Source organism: Mustela nivalis, assembly GCF_964662115.1.
Source record: "Mustela nivalis genome assembly, chromosome: 1".
In the NCBI taxonomy this organism is placed as follows: Eukaryota; Metazoa; Chordata; class Mammalia; order Carnivora; family Mustelidae; genus Mustela; species Mustela nivalis.
The window spans coordinates 133700697-133718596 of NC_139020.1; the positions used below are offsets into that span (position 1 = coordinate 133700697).

General features: G+C 36.5%; 1 pseudogene across 1 annotated transcript; it reads right to left on the reverse strand.

Moving 5' to 3' along the window:
* Positions 1-16265: 16265 nt before the first annotated feature.
* Positions 16266-17054, reverse strand: LOC309841242 (transcription factor BTF3-like; annotated as a pseudogene). The gene is made up of 2 exons: positions 16920-17054; positions 16266-16618 (listed from the first exon to the last, which is right to left on the reverse strand). The product of its transcript is annotated as a transcription factor BTF3-like (transcript).
* Positions 17055-17900: the final 846 nt, after the last annotated feature.

Sequence of the window (17900 nt, forward strand, 5' to 3'; positions counted from 1 at the left end):
CATCTTAGGAAGCCTCTCTCACTCTTTTGCTAACTTGCTCTGAAAGAAGCCTGCTGCCATGTTGTGAACTGGCTCTCTGGTGAGGCCCACATGGTAAGAAATTGAGATCTCCAGTCAACATCCAGGGGAGACCAGAGGCCTGCAAACAGCCATATGAGAAGGCTCAGAAGCAGATTGTCTCCCAGGTCAGTCAGAGATGACGCAGCCTTGGCTGACACCTGACTGCGGCTTAATGACAGTTGCGGAACCAGAGGTACCCAACTGAGTTATACCTTGTTGCCAGTCCACAGAAACTGTAAGATAGTAAGTGCTGTTTTAAGCTGCTAAATTTGGGGGTAAGTTGTCATGCAGCAGTAGTTAACTACTATGGTTGTCATGACCATAACATCTCAAAGGCTGAAAAACACTACAGACTAGGAAGGAATATACTGAGTATACATTTAGAGTTTAATTATAGATTCAACTCTATTGACTAGGACTTCCCATTCATTGGCCAGTTGTCTCTCCACTCTAGAAAGTGTACCCCACAAGAAAGCAAATAATAGAGATTCAGGTCAAGCAGCCAAGGAGAAATGTCTTGTCTTTTGTTCATATATCTGACATCTATAGCGAGCTCTTCCTCAGGACCATGGAACGTGGCTTACAGAACCAGAGAAGCATGGAGCAAGTCCAGGTCCAAGTGATTTACAGATAACCAATGGTATACAATAGCTGTCTACATGTGTTCATTAGAGTCTCCGGTGCACACTTCTTCCCATCACCAAAATCAATGTAATGAAACTGATCACCTAAAACTGACTATGGTGGGAGTATTTACCCCACAAAATTAGCAAATGCTACAAATCCTATCTTTCTCCAAAGAGTAAACTATTAAATATTTACTAATTATCACAGACCCAAGGAGGCACCTTGTTCCTATCTCTGGCATAGTTAATTAGGGCTAAGAAAAAGATGATCACAACTGCCTCAGGGAGGAAGACAAAATGGGTAGTTGAATTGGGATTGGACATATCAATGCAGACTTTGGAGCTTACATTGACACAAGTATGCCTCAGCCCCTTGAATTTAGATTCATAGATGCAAGGTCCAAGTAACTACTGGAGCACCTGGGGGTTCAGTCAGTTAAGCCACTGCCTTTGGCTCAGGTCATGATCTCAGGGTTCTCGGGTGGAGCCCCAACTTAAGTTCCCTGCTCCACAGGGAGTCTGCTTTCCCCTCCGCCCCTCCCCCCTTCCACTCGCACATGTTCTCTCTCAAATTAATTAATTAATTAAATATATTTTTTTTAAAAGGTCTTTGTAACTAGTACTAATATCACCATTAAACAGATACAGAAACTGTCCAAGACCACAGAGCCTACGCTTGACCCCTGGTCTGTGAGGCACCATGGCATATTAACATTATGCTATTGACTTCCACTCTGCTTTGCCTTCTGACCCTTTGGCATTTTAAATTGCAGTTACAACTGTGGGCCAATGGAAAATAAGAAATGTTTAAAGTGAAAGATTCATTAAGAAAACTGGGAATATACCTAGGGATAATATGATACAAAAATTAAAGAATTCCATTCGAAATGTGTTATAAAAACAAAGCATAAAGCCCACTGCACAGGAAGTAAGCTTTGCACCAATAACCCAATAAAACTTGTCTAATGTCTTTAGGTTTCCATGTTCTCAAACTGAGAATAGGACACAATGTGTAGCACTATCTCTTTAGTCTTTAGAATCTGAATGACATTTTCTAAGGTTCATAAGTTCCATTATTTGGAGGCCTCATTAGTGAACTTACATGAGGTGAAATGCATGAGCTATGCAAATATAAATTTTTTTTTTAAATCAAACAGTCCAGAAAAAAATTTAAAGTCATGTAACAGGCAAACATTAAGTAAGAACCTGAAAGTCAGACTAATCTAAAGACAAAATAAAGTGTGGAAAAGAAATCAGAATATATTTGGCCTTTCATTTGCACTAGAATTATGGATTAAGCAGAATTCTCTAATTCCAACCTTAATGACAAGAGAAACATATATAACATACAAACATGAATCAAAATTTCCAAGTGGAGCTATGTGAGAACATGTGTTGCCTGAGTGACTTCCCGAAGAGGTAGAAGCTGAAGACAGAAAATCCAGATGTTATATGTGTACAAAACAAACAAACAAACAAACAAACCAAAAACCACTAGAGATCCCATAAGCAGTCTTTTCCTATGCTACAAAATTTAAAAAGTAAATTATAGGAAAAAAGTATTTGCTTAAAGAAATAAAATTAAATATCACAGAAAGAAACGCCTCCCCCCCACCCCTCAAAAAATGAGAAAACCCTCATCCAATTAGATAAAACAAAGAAGCAATGCTTTGCTTTCTGTTGGGTCACCACAGATCTCAGTAAGAGGTCAAAAAACCTGTTTGGTTTTCAGTGCACAAAACCATTCCAGGAGCTAGATAATTTGTATCACATTAGCATCCTTTTGCAAGAGTGTTCTTGGCTGAACACCTTATTAGATGTTTATCCCTTGCTAGATTCTGCCCTGTAGCACAGCTTTAGATTCTTGTGAGGCAAAACATCAAAAGATTACATGATAGGGGTCATCTGGGCGTATTGAGTAGGGATTTTATATCATTATATAGCATATTTAGAAGATATGATAACTTTGTTAGACATTGTTAAAAACAACAAATACCTTATACTATTCCTAGAGCAAGTAGAGATTGCTATCAACACACAGGATCTTTTGGGGGTACTAGCTCTGTTGTTGTTTTATCTAGGCTGCTTACATGGGTGTTTTCCAGTTTGTAAGACTACATCAAGCTGTAAACCTATGATCTATCCACTTTTCTGTGTGCACATCATACCTCAAAAACATGTCACTAAAAGCAAACAAACAAATGATTGCTACTTGAAATCACTATCCTCCCTGTTTTGGGAAGACTATCAGAATATTTAAGAAACACTAAAAAAGAGCAGGGGACTGCTCTAGGTGCTGTGTGAAGGACTTCCTTTCTTCTGGGAGCTTTCTATTCAATAAAAGAAAAAAGGATACAGCACCAATTCATACACACTGCAATGTGAATAAATAGCATGGAGTAATAAGTGATAGGTATTACAGAGTGATGTAGATGCAGTTTTATAGAAGCTGGAAGGAGGGAAAATCACTTTTGGTGGTAAAAACCGTAATATGGACTATTCTATGTCCCCTGACCCTGTATCTTGAAAGAAATTATATATCGTTGGGCATTAGCTAGATCAACAGAGGCATATAGGGAAACAGCAAACGCTTTGGAGACAAAGGCAGAGGCAGAACTAGTTCCAGTCCCAGCTCCATCATTTACAGATTTGTAAGATCATGGATAAGTTACCCATAGCAATCAATTATTGGTTTTGTTTTCCTAGTCCTTCTCCCCTTTTCAAATTAAAATTATTATGGAAAAGTGAGGTGGACCTCTTCTCTCCTGACTCCAAACTTGAGACTATAGTGGAAGCGATCAATCTTAGTACCCAGTCATTCCTGCCTCTTTCATTGGTCCCGGAATGGGCACATTGTCCATATCAAACTAATCAGAATTATCACCTTTGTCTCTTGGGTGGAGCTGTGAGACAAAGAGCTGCAAAACTGTAAGAGAAAGAGCTGCCCGGGGCTATGTTCCCATTCATAATGCAACAGCCAATGTGAAAGAATGAAGTTCATATGCAGAAAAATGAAGGGTGAGTAAGATTCTGTAGGAGAGTGGGGTCTGGCACTACTGCCTTTCCTTATTCCAGAAAACTCTGGGACCTAGCCTTATCCCTGCACTTTTTGTCATTTCGGTAGTTAAGCCAATTAATTCCACATTTTGACTCGCCTAGCTCCAACTGGGTTTTGATTTTTTGCCATCAAAAAAGGCATAACTAATACATCCTCTCCACTGAGCTTTTGTTTTCTCACCTGCAAAATTGAGAAGACAAATATATAATGCATAAGTTTGTAATATATGTTAAAAACCTCAGTATCAGTAAAGACAATTGTTCAATATTAATTCCTTACCATGTCCAGTCAATGTGAAGATTTCCACGATCCATTCAAAGATACTCCAAACTAGGATCATTCTAAATTACCTCTGATTAAACAACAGATGAATAATTTATAAACTATTCTCCCATAATTCAATAAAGGCAAAGGGTAGACTGATTCTAATATTTCCCTTGACCCTCTTTCTTCCCCACCCCCATCAGCTTTCATTCCAAACCCATTCTCCTCTGAGTTACCAGATTATTCTCTGTCCCAAATTTGATCCTGCTTCTGACCCATTACAGTGTTTCATGCTTGTTCTCCACAGCATTTTACTATCCACTACCACAAAAGGAGGTATGGCACACCTTCACATCCCCCTCCCTAAAACAAACTGTGTTAGGTGTGTACTTAATTTGGTCCCTTGAATTTTAACTCCTAGCACCAGCTATATGGTCAGCACTTCTAGTTAAATTAACTAAGCCAATTTTCACTCTTTCCACAAGCCTTAAATAATCTCCAAAACACCACAAGACTTAACAATTATAGCTAAAACTTACTGAGTACTTATCTTGTGACAGTTTCTATGTTAAGCTCAGTATTTGTATTATTTCATTTAATTTTCTCTGTGACATTATATTGTTACTGTTGTTTTTCCTAGTTAGGAGACCAAGAAACTGAGACATAGAACATTTATATAAAATTTTTAAGATTTTGTAGCTAATAAGCTGTAGATTTCAAATTTAAACTCATGCAATTATGACATTAGGGACTACAATCTAATACTATGAAAGAATATGAAATAAAACAAATATTCCAGATTTCAGCTTTGTCCCAGCCCTCCTTCCTATAACCATTACCCTCTCTGCCCTGCCCAGACCGAAGTTAGAACATGTATTCATTCCCTAAGGTGGGCCTTGTTATGGAGTAAGCTAGCAGGAACACTGGTATAAAAGTTTGCTTATAAATTTGGGTTGGGATGCCTGGGTGGTACAGTAGGTTAAGTGTCTGATTTTGTTACATCTCAGGTTGTGTTCCCAGGGTCCTGGAATCCAGCCCCAAATCGGGCTCTGAACAGGGCATGGACCCTGCTTAATATTCTCTCTTTCTCCCTCTGTCCTTCTTGCTCATGTTCTCTCTCTCTAAAATAAATAAATAAATCTTTAAAAAAAAAAAAAAGTAAGTTTGTGTTATATAGACTCAATCAAAGAGAAAAACACTACCTATTTTTAACTCCTCCCACCAACAATCCGGGATATTTCCATCCTAGAAAACACAAAAGCATGTTCATGTGAGAGGAAGACAGACAGCAAAGCACTTAAGAAAGAGATTTGCTTATGAAAAAGTTGGCAAATATCAGACTTCAGGAAGGTTAACTTACCAAAAAGAAAAACAAAAACAAAAACAAAAAAACCTACAACATAAATTTAAAGGAAAGAAGCTGCAAAATTACCAAGGTTATATAGCTTACATTAATCTATTCACAGTAGAAAAACAACTTTCTCACATTGTTATTATATCCACAAAGGATATCACATGTCCTTAGAAATCAGTTGTGCAAAAGTCAGGGTTATAGTTATTTTGCTAGGGAGGGGAGAAATTTAGAAGAAATGCTTAAAGTTTCCTTAATTTTAGGGACCAGAACTAGACAGGGTGACCCTGTTATTTTTGGTTTATCACATTCTGGAACATCATGTATATGTTTATTCATAATGTTAGCAGGACAAAATGCTCATTTTCTTCCACAGTGGCTGTGATTGACATGGCTAAGATGGCCCTAGACAACAGTTAGGTCATCTGGGTAACCTGGAGGATAATGAAAATACCTTGTGACTGACTCAGAAACCATGTCATTGATAAAGTGGTTTTTACTATTAATGCTTCATGGAAGCAAATGTGATAGGAAAGGCTGAAAGACTTTCATGAGCTGAGACGTGTTTTCCTTTGCTTTAAAGAAGATAACGTAGTCCTGCTGAAAGAACATGGACTCAGAGGTAGTGGACCTGAATCCAGACTCCATAAATTACCAGGAGTTTGACCCTGACAAAGTCACTGTGTTGTGGATAATATGGAACATGATGATTGCATTTCTTTTGTTAATAGGGTTTTTCTTCGGGCAAGTAATTTAACTTTTCTGTGGCTCAGTTTCTTTATCTATAAAATGAGGAAAATGAAAAAAAAAATAGGGCTTTAGTACAAGGACTATTAATATTAGGGTATAATCAGAGAACCAAACCTTCTAAGAGACATACATAATAAGAACTTATTATAGGATTTGATCTTACACAATCATGGGGCTTCTTATTCAGTGTTGTTTTTTTTTCCCAGAGAATTCGATTTTTATTTATTTGATAGAGAGAGTGAGAGAGAGCCTGAGAGGGGAGAAGGTCAGAGGGAGAAGTAGACTCCCCGTGGAGCTGGGAGCCCGATGTGGGACTTGATCCTGAGACTCCGGGATCATGACCTGAGCCGAAGGCAGTGGCTTAACCAACTGAACCACTCAGGTGCCCCTTATTCAGTGTTTTTAAGACTATTATTTCAATGTCTCATTCTGGAAACCAAAACCTACAGTTAAAACAATCAAAAAGGGAAAACAGATATAAGGTTGGGGAAGTAATAGAGAATAAATAAAGAACAGCAACTCAACAGTAAAAACCAAACAACTCAGTACAACAATGGGAAAGGTCTTAAAGTGACACTTTCTAAACAAGATATACAAATGGCCAATAGGCATTGGAAATGATACTCAATATCACTAATCATTAGAGAAATACATATCAAAACCACAATATGAAATTGCTTCACATCTGTTAGATGGCTAGTCTAAAAACAAAACAAAACAGAAAATAACAAGTGTTGGCAAGCATATGGATAAATTGGAACACTGGAGAATTGTTGGTGGGAATGTAAAATGGTACAGTTTCTGTGGAAAAAATATGGCAGTTCCTCAAAAAAAAAAAAATTAAGCAAAGAATTGTCATGTGATCCAGCAATTCCACTTTTGGGTATATGTCCAAAAAATGCAGCAGGGTCTCAAAGAGATATTTGTAAAACCATGATTGTAATAACATTATTTTTTGCAGGTTTACTGAGATAAAATTTATATATATGTTTGTGTAAGTACTAGGTTCACAATGTGATGACTTCAAACACATATATTTTGAAAATTATTACCACAATAGAATTAATAAACATCGCCATCACCACACACAATCACCATTTGTTTGTGTGTGATGAGAACATTAAGATTTTCTTTCTTAGCAACTTTCAAGCATATAATTACAGTACTGTTAACTAAAGTCCCTATGCTATACATTACATCCTCAGAATTATTCATCTTTTAACTGGAAATTTGTTAACCTTTGACTAACATTTCTCCATTTCTCACCCCTTAGACCCTGGTAATTAGCAGTTTGCTCTATTTCTATGAGCTCAGCTTTTTTAGATTCCATATATAAATGAGATCATACTTAGCATAATGCTTTCAAAGTTCATCTATGTTGTTGCAGAAGGCAAGATTTCCTCCCTTTTCATGTCTAAATGTTCTGTTGAATATAAAGATATATCACATTTTCTTTATCTGTTCATCCATTGATGGATGCTTGGATTTTGCCTTGGCTATTGTGGATAATGTAAAAAATATGGGGATGCAGATATCTCTTCAAGATATTGATTTCCTATCTTACAGATGTATATGGAGAATAAGATTGCTGGATCTTATGGTAGTTCTAAATTAAAATTTTTATATTAGTTGTAATCATAACTATAATTCACTGACTTTGTGTGTCTGGACACGTAAGAACCTGCTTCTTTATCTCTAAAGAGAATATAACAAGAGTATAAACTTCACAGTGTTCATTGAAAGAATGAAATAGAACTATATAAAGTGCTTAGAGTAGAACCTTGCATATATAGCAAGCACTCAATCAATACTACCTATTGTTATTAATTTTGTAGTTGTACAATAATAGCTCCTTAATTGAAAGTTAGGGCTTATAGGAAGTCTAAGTATGCAGTACCTGAATTAATTAGAAATAAATTTGATAGAATGTAAATCATAAGCATAGACTTTTGCCACAATTTGGTTCATTATTTTGACTTTTAGCCAGTCATTAGCATTAATAATATTTCTGAGTAGTCAAGTAATTAATTTCTCAAGAAAAAGGCATTACATTTCCTCCATAATTTATAGTTTAATGAAATTTCCAATATGTGAGAAATCATTTCAATGGCCAGAAAAGCCATTCTGAGCAGCCTCATCTTAAAATTATAGTCCATGGCTAAAGACATTGTATAAAGTTTGTATTCTAAGTCTTACATGTAGATCATTTTTCTCAGAAAGGAGTTTCCAAAGAAAGTCGCTTGTCAATCTAACTACTGTAAATCAAGTAATATCCCCTTGACTTACATTATAATTTTAGAAATATGAAGCCATTTTAATAGCACATAGACTATGACATCTATTCATTAGATTTAAGATTCTCTAGTTAATAATTGAGCAGAACGCAAGGATCTACTTGTCCAGAAAAAAATATGTACTAAAGGAGATCTGTATGTATTCATTTTAAATTTAGGTCTTTCAAAAGACAGCTATCCCTTAATAATTCAAGTTTGAGTTTTCATGTAATTTTTTTTTCTTGGTAGGTCACATCTGTCCCCTATTTTTGGCTTTGTTTTCCATTTCCAGGTTGATAATGACTCCCACAGCAGGGGTCTGATGTAGGGATCATTTCACACCATACGGAAATGCAACCACTGAAATGAACTATTTCACTTCCATGAAAGGCTGAGAGGACTTTGAATTGCACAAGCTGTAATTTCCCAAAAGGGATTTGCTTAGGGCAGTGAAGTTTATAGATTTGGAGAAAACTTAGTGAAGCTTTTACAGGATCAAGACTTCAAATTTAGGAACTTATTTTAAGGCCATGAACAAAGTCAAGAAAAGGGTGTGTCATGGCAAACTGAGTCAATTATAAAAAAGGAGGTCTGCTAGAATTGTCCTTTTGCACCCCCAGTGTATTCTTAACTACTTTACACATAAAATTATCAAGGAAATCCAAAACCTTTGTCCATGTGGGTTATACATATCAATATCTATATTATTAGAAGTTAAAACTGAAAAATGTTCAAAAAATTTATAAATTTATTTAAAAATGTATTTGTTAGTTGGCATAAATAGCATATTTCATGAAAAAATAACTGTATTTCCTAAAACAAACAAAAAATGAAGAAGAGTAGCATGTACAATTTTGCACATCCTTTTAATGTCCAGCCTCATAGGACACAGCTAGATTCTTAACCAGCTTCAGCATTCAGTCAAATGCTATGCATATTTTGGACTAAAGTATATGAAGAAAAATTAACCTTTATAAAAATGTGCAGTTGGAAAGAGGGAATATTTTAATAGCCTTTTCAGATATTTGTGGATTTTCCTATTTGATGCTATGTCAAAACTCAACAAGAGGTAGTTACTGAAAGGGAAGTTGCAGTAAGGAATCAGAAACAATCTCAATGAACTTTGCATACTCTATGACATTAAACTCTGTTGGTGTTTCTTGTACTCTGGATTTTTTTAACATGAGTGATTTTGTTACATTATGGCCATTTGGAAGATACTAATTCACTTGGCTACACAAAACAATGTGCCCCTGTTGTCATTGCTTCCTAGAATATTACTCTTTTCCTTTTTATTCACACATAATTTTTTTCTGGATTATTATTATGTCCAATAATTAATTACTACTACCAAAATTTCATATTTAATTTCTGTGCTCATATATGTAACTTCTTGTATCTCATTCTCTTCAGGGTTTAACTTTCTCCTCTGAAGAAAACAATTTAATATTTCTTTCAGTGAGAGGCTATGGCTGGAAAACTCTCCTAGGGTTGTATATCTTAAATGTCTGTCTACATTCTTCTCCCTCTTTTATGATAATCTAGCTGGATATAAAAGTGTAAATTTATATCAGATATTTTGCCTCACTATTTTGAAGGGATTCCATTAATAACGTTTTTGGCATCTCTTGTTAATGATGTGAAGTCAGCTCTCTCATTAATTGATTCTAGGTAGTCTATACTTTCTCTGTGGTAGCTTTTAAGAATCTCCTTTTCTTATATGCAACTGATGAATCATTGAACACCATACCTAGGGGCGGGGGGGGGGGCAGCCAGAGGAGGAGGTGGAGTGGGAGGAGGATCTCATTTTCTCCTGGTGTTCTGCTGTTTTAATACCAAGTATGAGTAGGTATTTTCATTCCAGCCCCTTTTTAAAGTACCATTCCATCCTGAGTACTCTGCCTTTGTTACTGCTACTAGTGTTTCAAATCTTGTTTCTCCAAAATTCTTTCCATTCTCTTCCTCCAGAAATCTTAGCAAGCATATATGGAAAGTTATCAACACTTTCTATAGCTCTCAACTGTTTACTATTTGATATCCATCTCTCTCTCTGTTGTTTTCAAAGTGGATAACCCAGAACCCCTTTCCATTCCTCTAATTCTTTACCTTCATGCAGTCTAAAGTTTGTTTCATTGATTGGAATTATCTTTAAAATCTATTGGTTCATTAAAAAAAATTTATTGGTTCATTTTCTATACACATGCTCCTCTTTCATATTGCCTCATCATTCCTTTTTTTTTTTTAAATTAAGGAACTACTTTATTGCTATAAATACACAAATTTTAATATTTTTTCACACAAAACTATAACATTAGTTTTACCCGGAGTGAGTAAATGTTCCTGTTTTATTATAGGCCATGTTACTCCACGACCATATTAATGGAACATCCCAGAAAATAAGGAATATGTATTAGTATGTGTTCTCCAACACTCTTCTGATAAAGTAGTTTATTTGCTCATTAACAAGGAAGTAGAAAGGTAAAGGCAAAATATGAGGTGATGTTGGTGATTCCTCCCAGATGGAATTACTTTCCCTTAATTTGTACCAATTTTAAATTCCATTTTCCAAAAAGAGTTTACTTTGTTAAAGCAGTAAAATGAAAAGATAGAGTCAGGACAGCTCTAAATAATCATGCACAGTGCTGATATGAAAAGTGAAATGCACAGTGAAAAGTGTTAAAAATAAGATTCCTACTACAGGAAGAATCATGTACTTGATCTGAAATCATTCATTATGCAATCTCCACTACATTGATCATTCCCTTATGACTTTTTTGTGTAGTAAACACCACATGATTTATATTTTGCAATGCACTCAGGTTTAAAGACAAACCCTGGGAGCGTAAACCTCCATCAGAAGCATCCTAGTGAGACTGAACTGTTTTCATGATGCATAATGATCCCTTTACCAGGTGCAGCACTATAACAAATTTCAGGGAAGCATTACAATTGCCATATAAATTTAAAAATACTGATCTAAGATTTCATTCAGGAGGTTTTTCTATTTAGCCCTGAGATCAAAGTAAGATACCATGTCACTTTACTTTTTTTTAAATTTTTTTTCTTTTGCAATTGTCTTAATTATGAGTATTGCTATACTGGATTATTTTCTACACTGGTCATAGCTATAAGTTAAACCATAATGGATTCAGCTACTGGTTTGGCAAACATAATAGTTCTATAACTGTATTATATCAAGAGAAGATTTATAGATAAACATTGTAGCTTCTTTCTTTAAAATAAGCTAAAATATTAGACAAATGTTTGAAAGACCCTAACTTCCCCCTTAAAAACACATTATAGATTCACAATTAATGTGTTCATCCAAGCTTTTCTTAAAACTGTAATCTGGTAGATCAATCAATTGCTGATCATTCATTCTGTATAAAATGATATACAAATTTCTTTAATTCCAAAATTATCAAGGCACAATCCCATATTTGCTACTTTTGTCAATTATAGTAAGTATAGATATCCACATAACTGCTTATATTTGGATTAATTGTGCTATTCCTAGTCAGTCTAAAAAAAAGATTTTTAAATTATTCATCCAAATTTTTTTTTTTTTTTTACTATGAGGACACATTGTCTCTGCTCTATCTGGATCCCTCAGATTCCCTTTACATTTTCTATGCACCCCTACTCCAACACCTATGCTTTTGCTTTTAATGGCCTGCCCCCGCTACCCTCTTCATAAAACTTCCTTGGGCTATGAGAGTCACTTGACTGCTTTTCCTGCTAGGACAGAGGACCAGAAGGGCCTACAAGTTTATGTGCCCCAAGAGTGGTCATTTCCAATGATTGACTAGTGGAAAAATAACTCCTGACTTGGGCTGGGAAAAATAGGAGATACAAGATTCTAGAGCTCTCATGGAAATCAGGATGAGGCTTACTTCATCCATTTATCAAGTGGGACATCATCTGAAATTACACCTTTGCTGGGCTTCTGCCCTTTCCCTGTCCCATCCTCTCAACCTAGCCCACCTCCCCACCCCTAGTCCCCAACACCAACTCTCTTTCTCTTGGGAACCTTTCTAATAAAATCATCTACACACAAATCCTCACCCTGGGGAATCCAACCTAAAGAATACTGTGTGTCATACTTGGGGCTGAAATTCAAGGACATAACAGTAAACAAATGAAATATAGAAACAGCCATTTAGAGCTCACAGTCTAATGAAGAAGATGGAACACTGAACCAGCATTAAAGTAAACTGTGAGAAGTACTCTGTCAGGAGACAGTGCTTTAGGAGAAGGAGAACATAATCTTGTACTGTGGCAATTGTCAAAAAAGGCTTACTAGAGAATATGGCATTGAAACTGAAACCTAAAGCCTAAAGGAGTTAGCCATGCAAAGGGCAATGTGGAAAAGTGCAAAAGGAACAAGAAGTGCAAAGAGCCAGAGTGAACAGAGTACACAGTTAGATCCTTTAGTGAAGAAATTAATACAGAACCTATGTGTTATTGCATTATCCTATAATACAAGAAAAAATTATAAGTAGGACTTAATTGAATGAGACCTTTGGAATGGTCATTCTTGCATTTAATAAGCACATTTGTGTGCCTCTGTTTTAGTATTTCATGTAATTTAAAGGAGATAGGACAGGAAAGCCATGGAAAGAACTTTATTATGAAATACCTATTGAGATCAACAAATTAACACCTTAAAAATTTCAAAATCACTTCTTTTGATGGCTGCATAGTATTCCATTGTGTATATATACCACATCTTCTTGATCCATTCATCTGTTGATGGACATCTAGGTTCTTTCCATAGTTTGGCTATTGTGGACATTGCTGCTATAAACATTCGGGTGCATGGTATATATACACAATGGAATACTATGCAGCCATCAAAAGAAATGAAATCTTGCCATTTGCAACAACATGGATGGAACTAGAGCGTATCATGCTTAGCGAAATAAGTCAAGCAGAGAAAGACAACTATCATATGATCTCCCTGATATGAGGAAGTGGTGATGCAACATGGAGGCTTAAGTGGGTAGGAGAAGAATCAATGAAAGAAGATGGGATTGGGAGGGAGACAAACCATAAGTGACTCTTAATCTCACAAAACAAACTGAGGGTTGCTGGGGGGAGGGGGTTTGGGAGAAGGGGGTGTGATTATGGACATTGGGGAGGGTATGTGCTTTGGTGAGTGCTGTGAAGTGTGTAAACCTGGTGATTCACAGACCTGTACCCCTGGGGATAAAAATATATGTTTATAAAAAATAAAAAATTAAAAAAAAAATTTCAAAATCACAAGGCATGACTTTGGGCTACAATGCTCCCAGGAGGATTCAGTTTTTCACCTCAAGTTAGGCACGATGTTAGCAGAGAAGAGGTAAAGATCACATTCTAGGTGGTAAGTCCCAGAATAGGGAATAGACCAATAATACTCAAAGATGTCAAAAGACAGATCCTAATGAATGTTCCCTGGCTTACCTAGGTAGCTAATCACACATCTCTTTATATACACAGTAATATACAAATTTTTCTGCAATCTCTTTTATTAACTCTCTGACTTCTTTGACTTATGACTATGACTTTGGCTATGAGTTCTTCACAAAAGAAGAGATACTGATCTTTAGTATGCCAAATAACTAACACATAGTGTGTGTTCAAAAATGTCTACCGGGGGTGTCTGGGTGGCTCAATCAGTTAAGCATCTGACTCTTGATCTCAGTTCAGGACTTGATCTCGGGGTCATCATTTCAAGCCCCACACTGTGAATGGAGCCTATTTTAAAAAAATGTCTACTGGGTGCAGGAATTAAAGAATAAATGAAATATTATTTCTTTTAGCTTTTGTTCTTTTCCAATAAGCAGAATATCTCCTGTTCAAAATCTCTAACTCATTGGCTTCTCCTTTTCTAAGCCAGAGCTGTCCAATGGAATTATGACATGAGCCACATATGTAACTTAAATTTTCTAGTAATCCATTTTTTTAAATGTAAAATGAAACAGGAGTAATTAATTTTAATGACTTATTTTATTTTATTCAATATTTCAAAACTATAATTTCAGCATGTAAAGAATATTTTTAATTATAATGAGATATTCCACATTTTTTGAAACTAAGAAACCCAGTGTGTATTTCACATATGCATATCTCAATTCAGACTAGTCGTATTTCACGTGCTTGATAGCTAATTTCTATTCTGCTGGATAATGTAGTTCTGTATACTACCTCAAAATATGAAGTTTACATTTTCCAGTACAAGATTTTTTTTCTAATACAAAACTTTCCTAAAAAGCAAGAGTTTCGGTCACATTATTTAGACCAGAATTCTCAATAATGACACATTGACTATATATGTTTGGCTAAATAATTCTCTGTCATGGGGGGGCTTTCCTGTGTGGTATAGGATGTTCTGTAACTCCCTTGGCCTCTACTCACTAGATGTCAGTAGCAACCCTCTCCCTTAGTTGTGACATCAAAAATGTCTCTAGACATTGCCAAATGTCTCCTGGGGGGGGTAAAACCATCCCCACTAAAAACCACTGAGTTAGATTATACTTTCAAACTTTGGAAAGCAGGAGTTTTGTCACACCAGCAACGTACTGGGATTCATGAAGACTTATCTCCAAAAGAATTACCATGCCACAGAGGAAACCTTGCACCACAAAGGCTTTGTTGTGGAATTTCTCCATGTTGAAGTTCTGCGGATCTGCCAAGAGCATCCCAACTTTCCCTCCATCCCCACTTTTCCACCTCTGGCCATTGCAGGTCACTGCATTTGGTTTGACTGGTGTTTGTTCAGGGAGTCCACTAAACAGAGTCTTTTCCTATCTTTTCTACCACATTTCATAGGACAAGATTTCTTATTTGCAAACAATATGAATTGATTCTGGAAAAAAAAGAAAAAATAATTTTTGGAATGTTGTCAGAAAGGTTATTAGGAAGATCACACAGTCCACAGGAAGACTGAAAAACCAAACTCAGAATATAGTTGACAATGAAGGGAGACTCCCTCTCTGTTCAATACTTTATTACAAGAACAGTCTAATTAGGATGCAGCTCTCAGGGCCACAGTTCTGCATCCTCTTGCTGCCTCTGAACATTTGACCTCAACACTGTTGTTAGGAGTATTTTACAACTTCATTGTGATTTTGCATCATTCTCCCATTACAATCTCTGATATTTTTCATCTGCATTTATTAGCCCTTGAATTTAGAATGCAAGAAAATTTTGAACCATCCTCATAAAACTTTGATCCATTTTCACTATGAGCCTTTCTCCTGGAGGTTTGCACTCCAAGATGCTATAATTGCTTTCTTTTCAAAATCCACATTGGATACACAAAATTCTAGATGCTTAGAAGCTCTCAAGTGGGAGCAGCTTGAGCCTATCAGTGGGTAGGAATTCAGTTTATTTCACAGGAGTCACTGACCTTTCCTTTTCTGGACCTCTCCCTTCCCTTTGTCTTCCAGGGAGTTACCTTTAATGGCCCTTGGCATGTCCACTGCAAGGAGGTCTCTATTTCTGGGCCTGACTGGCCTACACCTACTTGCTATATTTTCCCTTGTAATTATTAAATAATAACAAACAAAGATCCTGGCTAAGTTGATTCACTATAATGACATTGTCAGACTATGGTCCTGTCTTTCTTTTTTTCTTCTCTTTTTCCTAGCCAAAGAACTTTATCAATCTTGTTTCAAACTTTATTCCCAGGTTTCCTCAGCTTAATTAGTTTCAAAGAATAAATTGTGTAGAAGCAAAAACTGAAAAGAGCTGCAGGGTCCAAGGAGGTTGGGCTTAAAAATATTAGAGATCTAGATTTTATCAGACCCATGAATAAAATCTTGAAAGGCAGTCATAATATAAAATAGCAGCTCCCAGGAACTTCTTCAAGTTTTATCTTCTTCCGAATCTGACTCAACTCAGTTCGCTTCATTCTTGGAAGGCTCATCAAAATGCTCCACAAGTTCTGCAATTTTATCATCATCATTCTCTCCAGTAGCAACTGGGGCTTTTCCACCCACGGATTATTTGGGCAGAGCTTCCACTAGTCTTCTTAAACTGGTCGAACTGTCTGCAACAAGTTGGTTGAAGATGCTGGGTAACATTTTTGTCAGCTGTTTGTCTCAGCATAACCTGTAATGGTGAAAGTGTTCATGGTCAGCAATGCCTGAACTTTTGGGTTGTTAAAGTGTATCTCTATTCCTTGGTTTGTGAACATATGCACTTCTTCAATATCAGAGGTGTTGTTTACTCCTAACTTCTTTAAGGAGAACTATCGCCCTCGACCCGCAAGGACGACAAGAAGCCCCAGTTCAGATGTATCTTCTCTCTCTCTATTTCCGCAAGTCTACACACTTATATACATTTATATGACCAAACAGCGAGCAGGGTACAGGAGGGAGCGAATCAGGCTGTGCACCTAAATGAACAACTTTGCTAGCAACCAATGCTGTTTACTTCCTCTTTGGGCATTCTGCTTAGTCTCACGAGGCAATCCTAACCTGGCAACTAGCCAGGCGCCATCTTTTAATGGCGGAGGCTGCCCTGGCCAGGGGCCTGCCTCTGACAGAGAACTGAAGTTTTTTGTCATCTGTTTTAGCCATTCTGTGAACCACCTTCTTCTTTCCATGAGTAGTTCCTTTCCCACAAATGTGCACTTGTACTTGCAGTTTGGTGAGTTTCTCCTGGTTCCTGATAGTGTCTTTCATCACGTTGGAGTGGAAAGGAGACCACTAGGGGGATTAAGGTTGGTGCCTAGGGGTTCTCAGACAGACCAGGTGCACCCAAATAAAGTGCACACATAAGGGGAAGCTCTGGTCCTGTTTTTCATTCATCCATTTACTCACTCAACAAATATTTATTGAACACTTACCATGTAGTAAGCTCATTGCCAAACACTAGATGAAAGTGATCCAAATCAGTCCCTGTATCTCTGGAGCATATAGACTGGTAGGAGAGACAGATATTAATCAAATAGTCACAGAAATATTAAATCACAACCAGGAGAAATACATGGAAAGGTATATTTCCTACATGGGTGAAATCCCATATTTGGAAGGTTTTTGTAATGTTCTAATAGTCAGAAAACCAGTGATGTTTTCCCAAGGGAGTGACACCTAAGGAGAGCTGAGGGACATGTAGAAGTGAAGTAGTTGAAGACGATAAAAAGGAGCATTCTGTGAAAAATAAAGAGCAGGAAGACTGTGAGGAATTCAGGAGAATAAAAGAGGCCAGTGAGGTTGAAGCAGAAAGACCAAGGAAGAGCGTACGTATTTACCTACTGAATCTTCAGTTTTGTTCAATCAACTGTAAGTCAAAGTAAAAGTTTTAATTAAAAAAAAAAAAAGTCCTCCATACACAAAAATAAACTCAAAATGGATTAAGGACTTAAATGTGAGACCTGAAACCATAAAAACCCTAGAAGAGAGAATAGGCAGTATGTCTCTGACATCAGCCATAACAGAAATTTTTTCTAGATATGTCTCCTGAGGCAAGGAAAACAAAGGTAAAAATAAACTATTGGGACTACATTAAAATAAAAAGCTTCTGCTCAG